The 9480-nt window shown below is 39.9% G+C and overlaps 1 pseudogene; it reads left to right on the top strand.

Annotated features, from left to right (window-relative positions):
• Nucleotides 1-203: 203 nt before the first annotated feature.
• On the top strand, nt 204-9013 carry LOC131040601 (homeobox-leucine zipper protein ROC5-like; annotated as a pseudogene).
• The last annotated feature ends 467 nt before the right edge of the window (nt 9014-9480 follow it).

Below are 9480 nucleotides of genomic sequence, written 5' to 3'. Positions count from 1 at the left end.
GTTGGGATATACTCTCCAGTGGAAGCCCAATGCAAGGAATTACCAACATAACCAAAGGAAAAGATTGAGGCAATAGTGTCTCTCTTCTTAGTGCAACAAATGACAGTGGAAGCAACACATTAATCCTCCAAGAGAGTAGAAGAGACAGTTATGGGTCGATAGTGGTTTATACTCCAGTTGACATCCCTGCCATTCATCAAGTTATGAATGGTCAGGAATCCAACAATGTAGCTCTCCTTCCTTCAGGTTTTGCTATTCTTCCAGATGGACCTGAATGCAGGCCTCACAGCAACCCTCCTGTGGGAGGATCTCTCTTGACTATTGCATTTCAAATTTTGGTGAACAATCTGCCCACCGCCAAACTGACCATGGAATCTGTGAAGACTGTCAATGATCTCATTTCATGTACTACCAAGAAAATAAAAGCAGCTCTAAGATGTGATGATACCTGATACTCTATCCAGTCTTTTAAATCTGCTAGGCTAACCACTTTACAGGTGAACAAAGAATGAATGTAAAAGATACAATAGTGACTGAAAACAATATGAACGTAGCAGCTTTGGTGTATATGGTTTCCTATCCAGAGGAACTGGAAACAATATTAAGTTGACATAGTGCCCTCTGTGAAGGCTATATTTATTTCTGAGTTTGATCATGAGGAAAGGGCTGCAAAGACATTCTAGACAATGTCAAAGACTTCTCTGCAGCTTGGCTGAGAGAATGCACTAAAATTCTAGTTAATGGCCCTGTGTAAAAACCTCTGGAGCAACGTATGAGATTGGGGAGGGACGTGGAAAACAACAATGGCATTGAAATTCCAACGTTCTCCCTCCCTATCGCAGCGTGGTGTGTGTGTTCTCCAGCGGTGGTTCCAGTTCATACTCCCCCCTCGCACTTCATAGCTCTTCCCTTGCGTGGAGTATGGTGGGAGAAGATAATGCAAGCCGCATCCAAAACGTTGCGTGCAATACTGTGGTGCGAGCTACATAGCTGTTTGGAAGCTATGTTAAACAAAAACACACCTGCAAATCGAGTGGCTGTGATTAACCTTGAGCTTCAAGTTATACAAAGTCTTCATCCGGAGAAATAGAGATCAAGTTCCAGTTATCAAGAGATACATTGGAGGAAATGTTGAGATTTATGTACTATATAAGAGATCATTTGTCAAATGCTGCTGCAGCTCCAAGTGGACCAGTACTCAAGAAGCCACCACCAGAATGACTTGCATTAAGGAATGGTGCATTGCAACTGATGTATGCTGAATTGCAAGTTCTGTCGCCTCTTGTTCCAACACAAGAGATTTATTTTGCCAGATTCTGCAAATAGCACGATGATGGCCCGTGGGGTGTAGTCGATGTTTCAGTGGATTGCCTTTTAAACAACCCAGATGCATCTTTAGTCAAATGCAGGAAACGCCCATCTGGTTGCCTGCTAAGGGATATGCCAAATGGCCGTTCAAAGATTATATGGGTGGAGCATGCAGAACATGATAATATTGGGGTGCACAGGATATTTTGTTCAGTGGTAAATAGTGGGATGGCCTTTGGAGCACAATGTTGGCTTGCAACACTGCAGCGCCAGTGTGAAAGGATTGCATTTCTTGCAGCAACGAACACTCCTATTCCTGCCAGAGATATTACTGCGGCCGCAGGAGCATGATGAAACTTGCTGAGAGGATGACAAACAAATTCTGTAGTGGAGTGAGTGCATCTAGCAGGCACTCTTGGACTAAATTTTCTCATGGTAATGGTAATGGTGAGGACGATATCCATGTAATGACAAGGAAGAATGTTGATAGTCCTGGAGAGCCTACAAGTGTAATTCTCAGTGCAGCAACATCTATATGGCTTCCCGTTTCTCCAGATCGATTGTTTGAGTTATTGGGAGATGAGAGACTTAGAAATGAGTGGGAAGTTGAAGGAAGCTGAGAAGATTTTAAACAAATGTGTTGCCAGCCATTAAAAGTCAAAGAAATTGCTTCAAAGTGCAGCTACAGGATTAACATCATTATCCCACATGTACTGGGAAATGTTCTTTTTTAATGTTTATATGCAAAAGCGCACAGTATTATAATGTCTAAGCCTTAAAGGCTTTTGACACAAGGTGCCCATGGGCGCTCAAGGCGGGCCCACGTGCGAGCACGCTTCCCGAGGCAAAGGAAGAATTGACTGGACGAAAACAAAGTGGACCCCACGCAGGCATGCTTCCCGAGGCAAAAAGGCAAAATTTTGCAGACGAAGACCGAGTTAAAGAGCGAGCAAGTTCGAGAGAGATCGACGGCTCGCGCTATTTCGCGAAGGAAGATGCACGAAGTTTAAACCCCGCGAAATAGCGAGAGTAAATGAGAGCCGTCCACGTGGCACGTAGGTGGCGAGTACAGTCAGCGGTCCAGCAGGCGGGTCCCGGTGAGGTGGCACACGTTGGCGCACAGGTGGCAGCCCAGTGGCGATGACGTGGCGGCCAGGTGGCAATGACGAAGTAGATGACGCGGCGATGATGAGGTGTCATCCCAGGTGGCATCCGATCAACCCCATCGACCAATCAGAGGCCGCCACGTGGCAAGGCGTCCGAGCACAAATGGAGGCAAAAAATTTAAATTTAAAATTGTTTATTATATAGTTTTAGACTATATAAATAAATGAAAAATTTAAATGTTCGAGCATATTGGGGAATTAATTCGCCCAGGACTCAATTTTGGGCCAAAGTGTAAAGTGTTATATATTTTCGGAAAGCTCTCGGAGTGAGGAATCCGATTATGAAGTTAATTTTGGCAAATGTGAGATATTTTGGATGCAGTTTTCACGGGAACAAAATTCAGTTAGGGAGGAGAGACACTTGGCAGTTTTCAGTTGTGAATTTGTTTTTCTTCCCTCCTCTTTTTATTCCCCATTCTTCTCAGTTGTAAGGGTTCAAGAATTCTGTGAGGAAGTGCTCCAGTTTTCATGGCTTCCATTTTCTGAAATTCTTGACCCAAACTTGTAAAGTTCTATGGATCTACTCAGGGTATAGAGGCTACATTGCAGGATGACAGATTGTTTTCTAGTTGCAGGTCTTACTTGTGTCAGGCATGAGTAAAATTCCCATGATATTGTCTCTGTGATATGTTTTTTCATTATTAGGAATTCAATCCTCAAGGAGGATGAAATTTGTCATCTCAAGGAGGTTGTGTGACTGTTTATAGGTATCCTTCAAGGAAGGTTTTAAATTCTATAGTCAGTCATAAATGATGAAATGTATTTCCAGATCTGATAAATTTGTGAATGAATCAAATAGTGCATTAATATCAGGTATTGGTGCATGAATATCTTGTTTAAGGAAAACAAATTTGCATCTATGATTCATATTTGTAGTTCTGTTTGTAACTCTATTGCCCAATGAACAAGGCACTGGTCTTGCAAGTTTAGGGATGGTTTCAGATCAACATTTTAAAAGATAAATCTATTTTCCCTTCATATTTAGGGGTGTTTGTGTTCCATTCTTTCCAAGCTCTATTTCATCCTATTGTTTATACAGATCTAGCCAATCTGTAATGTTTCCTAACCTGTTGAGCTTGTGAAATGATCTATCTGCTTAATGTTGATGCAGTTATGTGTCTGTAATTGTTGTATTTAGTGCATCAAGAGGGTGTCCCCCCCTAGGTCTAGCAGAACCTGAAGTGCAGGAGGATCAATTAGGGTCCTATGTTATGTTGTCCAAGCCCTGATGTGTTTTGTAGACTGAAATTGGCCATTTCATAGAAAGATTTGCAGGTGTTCTTGGGTTATCACTTTTGGTGAACAACAAAAATGGCGACTCTGCTGGGGAGTAAATGAACTGTCAAGAGCCTCTGGTTAAGAAAGAATTAATTCATATAAGGTTGAGATTATCCCATCCGAGTCACCACAACAAAAATGGCGACTCTGCTGGGGAAGCTGAAAAGAAATTGCCTAATTTCATCCAGTTAGTCAGTCCATTGTGTATGCACAGAGTGTAAAGTGAATTTATGAGCTAGAAAATGCTCCTTGTTCTAGATCTGCAGAGTGATATGTGTTACATGTCATATTTTATGAAGGAGTAACAATGAATGCATGGTTGAAAGTTGTGAGAAGTTCTTTCAGCTGTATGTGAATTTTCCCCAATTCCTTATTTGGGTGGCGACTCTGTGGTTCATACCAGTGTTAAATAGCCTGGAAGAGTGTTTATTGCAGCCAGACTGAAAGAGAAACAAAGAATTTAAATATGTGTTGAATGGTGTTCTGCTGTTCAAAATATCCTCTGTACAAGAGGTGGCGACTTTGTGATAAAAGACCGTGCCAAAGGTGAAGTAAATCTACCGATCCACAAGTTTTACAGCTGCAAATATCCAGATTGTATAATCATTTGTGGAAGTAAGAAAATGAATAGTGAAGTTTTTCAGTCTTGTGTATTTCCACATAAAGCCATGCCTAGTAAACCAGAACAACCATATAATAGGAGAAGTTTCATCATGAACCATTATGCTGCTCTAAATTTTAGAGATATTCCGGGTTACCCAAATCCCATACCCACAGAAATTAGAAAGTATTTGCCAATTTTCAGTGGGAAGAAATCAGAATCAGCATGTCAACATGTTAAAAGATTTTTAGATTTGATAGAAGAGTTTGAAATTTGCCAAGAAGATGTATGCATGAAATTGTTTATTCAGTCATTGAAAGAAGATGCAAGAGATTGGTTTTCTTTTTTACCAGTGAATTCTATTACCTCATGGGAAGAATTGGTTTCAGATTTCATGGATCAATTCGATGAGAAGGTGAGTGATTCCGACTTGTTGAAAGAATTCACTTATATACAAATCAGGAAAGATGAATTGGTACCAACATTCAACATCATATTTTCACAAGCATTGGCTAAAATTTCTAGAAAGTATAAGTTTGATGATATGGTATGTCTGGATATTTATATGAGTGCTTTTGATAAGAAGATGGGTTTCCTATTGAGGAACAAAGAACCTAAGACTTTGTATGAAGCCTTTAACACAACTAGGGACATTGAAAATAATTTGAAATTCGGGATAGCCAAGAGATCTGTGTCTGCTGTAGTTTCTTATCAAAATGCCTTCAATGGCGAAATACCATGTGAAGTTCAACCAATCATTCCTTGTTCAGGTACATCCAGCTCCGCAGTTCCGAATGATCTTGTTGATGCATGTGCTTCAAATTTGAATGAGAGTCAAGATCTTCCACTATTAATGTCGGTCTCTTCTCACAGTGATGATGGAATGATTAGTGTGCAATGTTGTGATAATGCTGATGCAAAGATTGATATATACAAGGGATATGTACCATTTGATTTGTATGTCGGTTATGCTGACTATGTGACTGCAAATTATCAAGTTAATCATGCATCTGCTAAGGTTAACAATAATGAAAATTATGGTGATGATGACCATTTATCTTTAAATGTTGCTGATGTATTTGATGTTCAAATACCAAATATTGAAGGATTACCAAATGTTGCTGATTACGTAAGTGAAATTGTGAAATATGATGAAAATCAGATTTTGGTTAAGTCTAATAAATCTGAAAATGAAATTGTGAATAATGTTGATAATGTGTTTAGTGCAAGTATACCCAGTGATGAATGTGTTTCAGAGTGGGGTGGTGTTGCTGATTATGAGGATAATGAGTTTTATTCCCAGCACCCTGAAGGTATGCAAGTGAACAATCAAGATCAATTTCAGGATGAGGACGATCTTGGCACAAGTGTTTCACTTTCTTTCGATCAGCAAATGAATGCCAGTTATTCAGCTGAAAGTGGTTATAAGAATTCTTATTATTCATCTTGTGAAGATGATGTAATAGAAAATCAAATTATGTACCTTAGTTATGAATCTGAAAACGAAAGTGTTTTTGAAGATAAGGATGTATGTGATAGTGCTGGTAATGTTCTATTTTCAGATTTAAATGAACTCACACTTGAATGCTTTCAGAATTTCAAGTACCATGATGAGGATGTGAATGTTGATAATATGCTTGAAACGGATTTGGAATTCTTTGCTTTTGATACAAATATCCATGGTGCTGATTTCATTGATGAGAATGATGAAGCTTCCCCTGGTGCGGAACAAATTTGTAATGCCGATGTAGTTCCGAACAACAGTAGCATGGGTTGTAAGAATTTACTTCATGATGAAGACAAGAGGCATGGGTTATGTTATGACTTTTTCAGACCACAAATGGAAGTGTTTCAGGTAGACATAAGTTTAGATGAAGAAGATTTAGCTGAGGATTTGCTTCAGCCAGAGGTATGTATTCTTTTTCATGAATGGGATGTTGAGAACGCAGAGGTTTTCAGTTTGATAAGCAAGGATAATATGAGGTGTGATTAGCATAGTGAAGTATCACATCCAGATTGTAATATTCGTGTTCCTTGTTTGCACCAGTTGGTTTGTAGTATCCCTCATTCTATTGATTTAAATGATAATAAAGTATGTGCTGATGAGTTTTACAATATTGAAAATGAATGTTTTACTTTTAGAGTTCAGCATGATCATGTCCTTGCAAATGGTAGAATTGATCGGGATAGTGAAGTGTATTGCCGCTTGAGGGAATGCCTCTATGGTGATTTGTTTCATGGTTTTACTTGTGTTGAAGTAGTGTGTGATTACAAAAGAGGTGGATTTTAAAAGCTATGCTCAATTGTTACTGGAAGGTGCCTTTATTTGGATCATGGTATCAAGTGATGAAAATCAGATTTTTGACAGAGGTAAATGCTAAAATTGATTGAGCAGCTTGTATTCAGTTTCAAGCATGTTTGTATCTCTTGTACAGTCGCTTTGTTTCGGTCGTGTGGTTTTCAATAAGGTGCCCTCCTGTTTGGGTAGAATAAGGAAGCCCTGTTTTGAAAAGAGATGAGAAGAGAAGAATGAAGAGAAGAATGATCCATTTTTGGGTGGTCTGCTTAGCCAAAGATATTTGGATTCTTGTGTTGATCTTGTAATCAACCATCCCCAGTCAGAGCCACTGTTGGGACTAATTAAAATTGAGTCAAGTTTAGAGGCCCAATCCAAAAATTTGCTCTGCATACCTAAACGGGTCGGTTTGAAGGGCCTAGTTAGCAAGGGGGTAAAATGGAGCCAGTTGATTTTCAAAGGGTAAGGCTCGGGATTCATGTCCCACACCTTTCATTTGGCCTATTCAGTGATGTGCAACTTTCAGAATTCAATTTGGATAAGTTTATGAGGTACCCATTTTGAGGGGTGAGCTGGAAGTGCATTTTAGGCACAAATGCAGATTTTATTGAGTAGCCTACTTTGAGCGATTACATCTTTTGCCCTGTTGATCGTCATGAAGAAATTCAAAGTGGATTCAATTCTATGTATAAATGTGAGTCAGCTCGCAAATTTTCAAGTCTTAACGAATCCATTTGCTCAGTTTTTGAAGCCGATTCCGTTTGCAGTTTGTGTGTTTTGGCAAGTCCCTGTTTCGACAGCTAGTCGGAGCCCTGTTTCGCATAAGTGTAAAAGTTGCCTCAGTAAGCGTCATGCCATAATGTTTGTTCTGGGCTGATGTTGGTATAAATGATGAGCTACGTTTCAAATTTCAAGGCTCTACCAATCCATTTGATCGGTTTTCAAAAGAGCTTATTTTGCCATCATTTTCAGTTATCCGCACTCCAGTGTTATCCGCACTCCAGTGTTAGATTAATCAATGTAGCCATTTTTGTGTGCATGCCATTTGCATCCTGTCAGTCTGGTGATCGAATTGAGAATTCAAAGATTTAATACGTACTTAAAGGTACCTGTGTTCCAAATTTAAGGGCCTACGGAGGTCGTTTCATATTTTTGAGAAAGGCGTTATGTGTTGCCAGGACATTGACTTCATCAGGTCCACAGTGTCGACAAAGCCAGTTGGCCGTTTTCGGAAATTAATATCTCTTCGCTCGGGACTTGTCTTGAGAAACCGTTTGGTAAATGTCATCCTTGTATATCAAAGTACACGCCTGTCAGATGGCGAGCTCCAGAAAGGTGTTTTGACAGGTTTGAAAATTACGTCTTCACGATTAAATGCAAAAATTGTGGCGTAATTGCCTGAAAGTTGCAAAATACAATTTTATGATCCAAAAACGATGCCGATCGTTCCCAAAGGTATATTTGAGGTCCGTGAAGATATTCCAGAGGCCAGTTGTATGAAAACGAAAAAATTTTTTTGGTTGGACCCACTTTGGGGCCCAACCTGGCTTGATTGCAATTCGCCAGTGGGATGGTGAGAGGTGACTCCAGTTTATTGGTCGTTAATGGATTGATGGTGTATGTCTTGCATATTAGTTTTAAACCTCAAAAAATTTCAGAGAAATATCAAATGTACCAATGTATCACTGTGTCTGATTTTGGGAGCAATAAAGTTGGGATATACTCTCCAGTGGAAACCCAATGCAAGGAATTACCAACATAACCAAAGGAAAAGATCGAGGCAATAGTGTCTCTCTTCTTAGTGCAACAAATGACAGTGGAAGCAACACATTAATCCTCCAAGAGAGTAGAAGAGACAGTTATGGGTCGATAGTGGTTTATACTCCAGTTGACATCCCTGCCATTCATCAAGTTATGAATGGTCAGGAATCCAACAATGTAGCTCTCCTTCCTTCAGGTTTTGCTATTCTTCCAGATGGACCTGAATGCAGGCCTCACAGCAACCCTCCTGTGGGAGGATCTCTCTTGACTATTGCATTTCAAATTTTGGTGAACAATCTGCCCACCGCCAAACTGACCATGGAATCTGTGAAGACTGTCAATGATCTCATTTCATGTACTACCAAGAAAATAAAAGCAGCTCTAAGATGTGATGATACCTGATACTCTATCCAGTCTTTTAAATCTGCTAGGCTAACCACTTTACAGGTGAACAAAGAATGAATGTAAAAGATACAATAGTGACTGAAAACAATATGAACGTAGCAGCTTTGGTGTATATGGTTTCCTATCCAGAGGAACTGGAAACAATATTAAGTTGACATAGTGCCCTCTATGAAGGCTATATTTATTTCTGAGTTTGATCATGAGGAAAGGGCTGCAAAGACATTCTAGACAATGTCAAAGACTTCTCTGCAGCGTGGCTGAGAGAATGCACTAAAATTCTAGTTAATGGCCCTGTGTAAAAACCTCTGGAGCAGCGTATGAGATTGGGGAGGGACGTGGAAAACAACAATGGCATTGAAATTCCAACGTTCTCCCTCCCTATCGCAGCGTGGTGTGTGTGTTCTCCAGCGGTGGTTCCAGTTCATACTCCCCCCTCGCACTTCATAGCTCTTCCCTTGCGTGGAGTATGGTGGGAGAAGATAATGCAAGCCGCATCCAAAACGTTGCGTGCAATATTGTGGTGCGAGCTACATAGCTGTTTGGAAGCTATGTTAAACAAAAACACACCTGCAAATCGAGTGGCTGTGATTAACCTTGAGCTTCAAGTTATACAAAGTCTTCATCCGGATAAATAGAGATCAAGTTCCAGTTATCAAGAGATACAT

The sequence above is a fragment of the Cryptomeria japonica genome, chromosome 3 (assembly GCF_030272615.1).
Source record: "Cryptomeria japonica chromosome 3, Sugi_1.0, whole genome shotgun sequence".
NCBI classification, from domain to species: Eukaryota; Viridiplantae; Streptophyta; class Pinopsida; order Cupressales; family Cupressaceae; genus Cryptomeria; species Cryptomeria japonica.
This window is presented reverse-complemented; position numbering and strand designations above follow the sequence as displayed.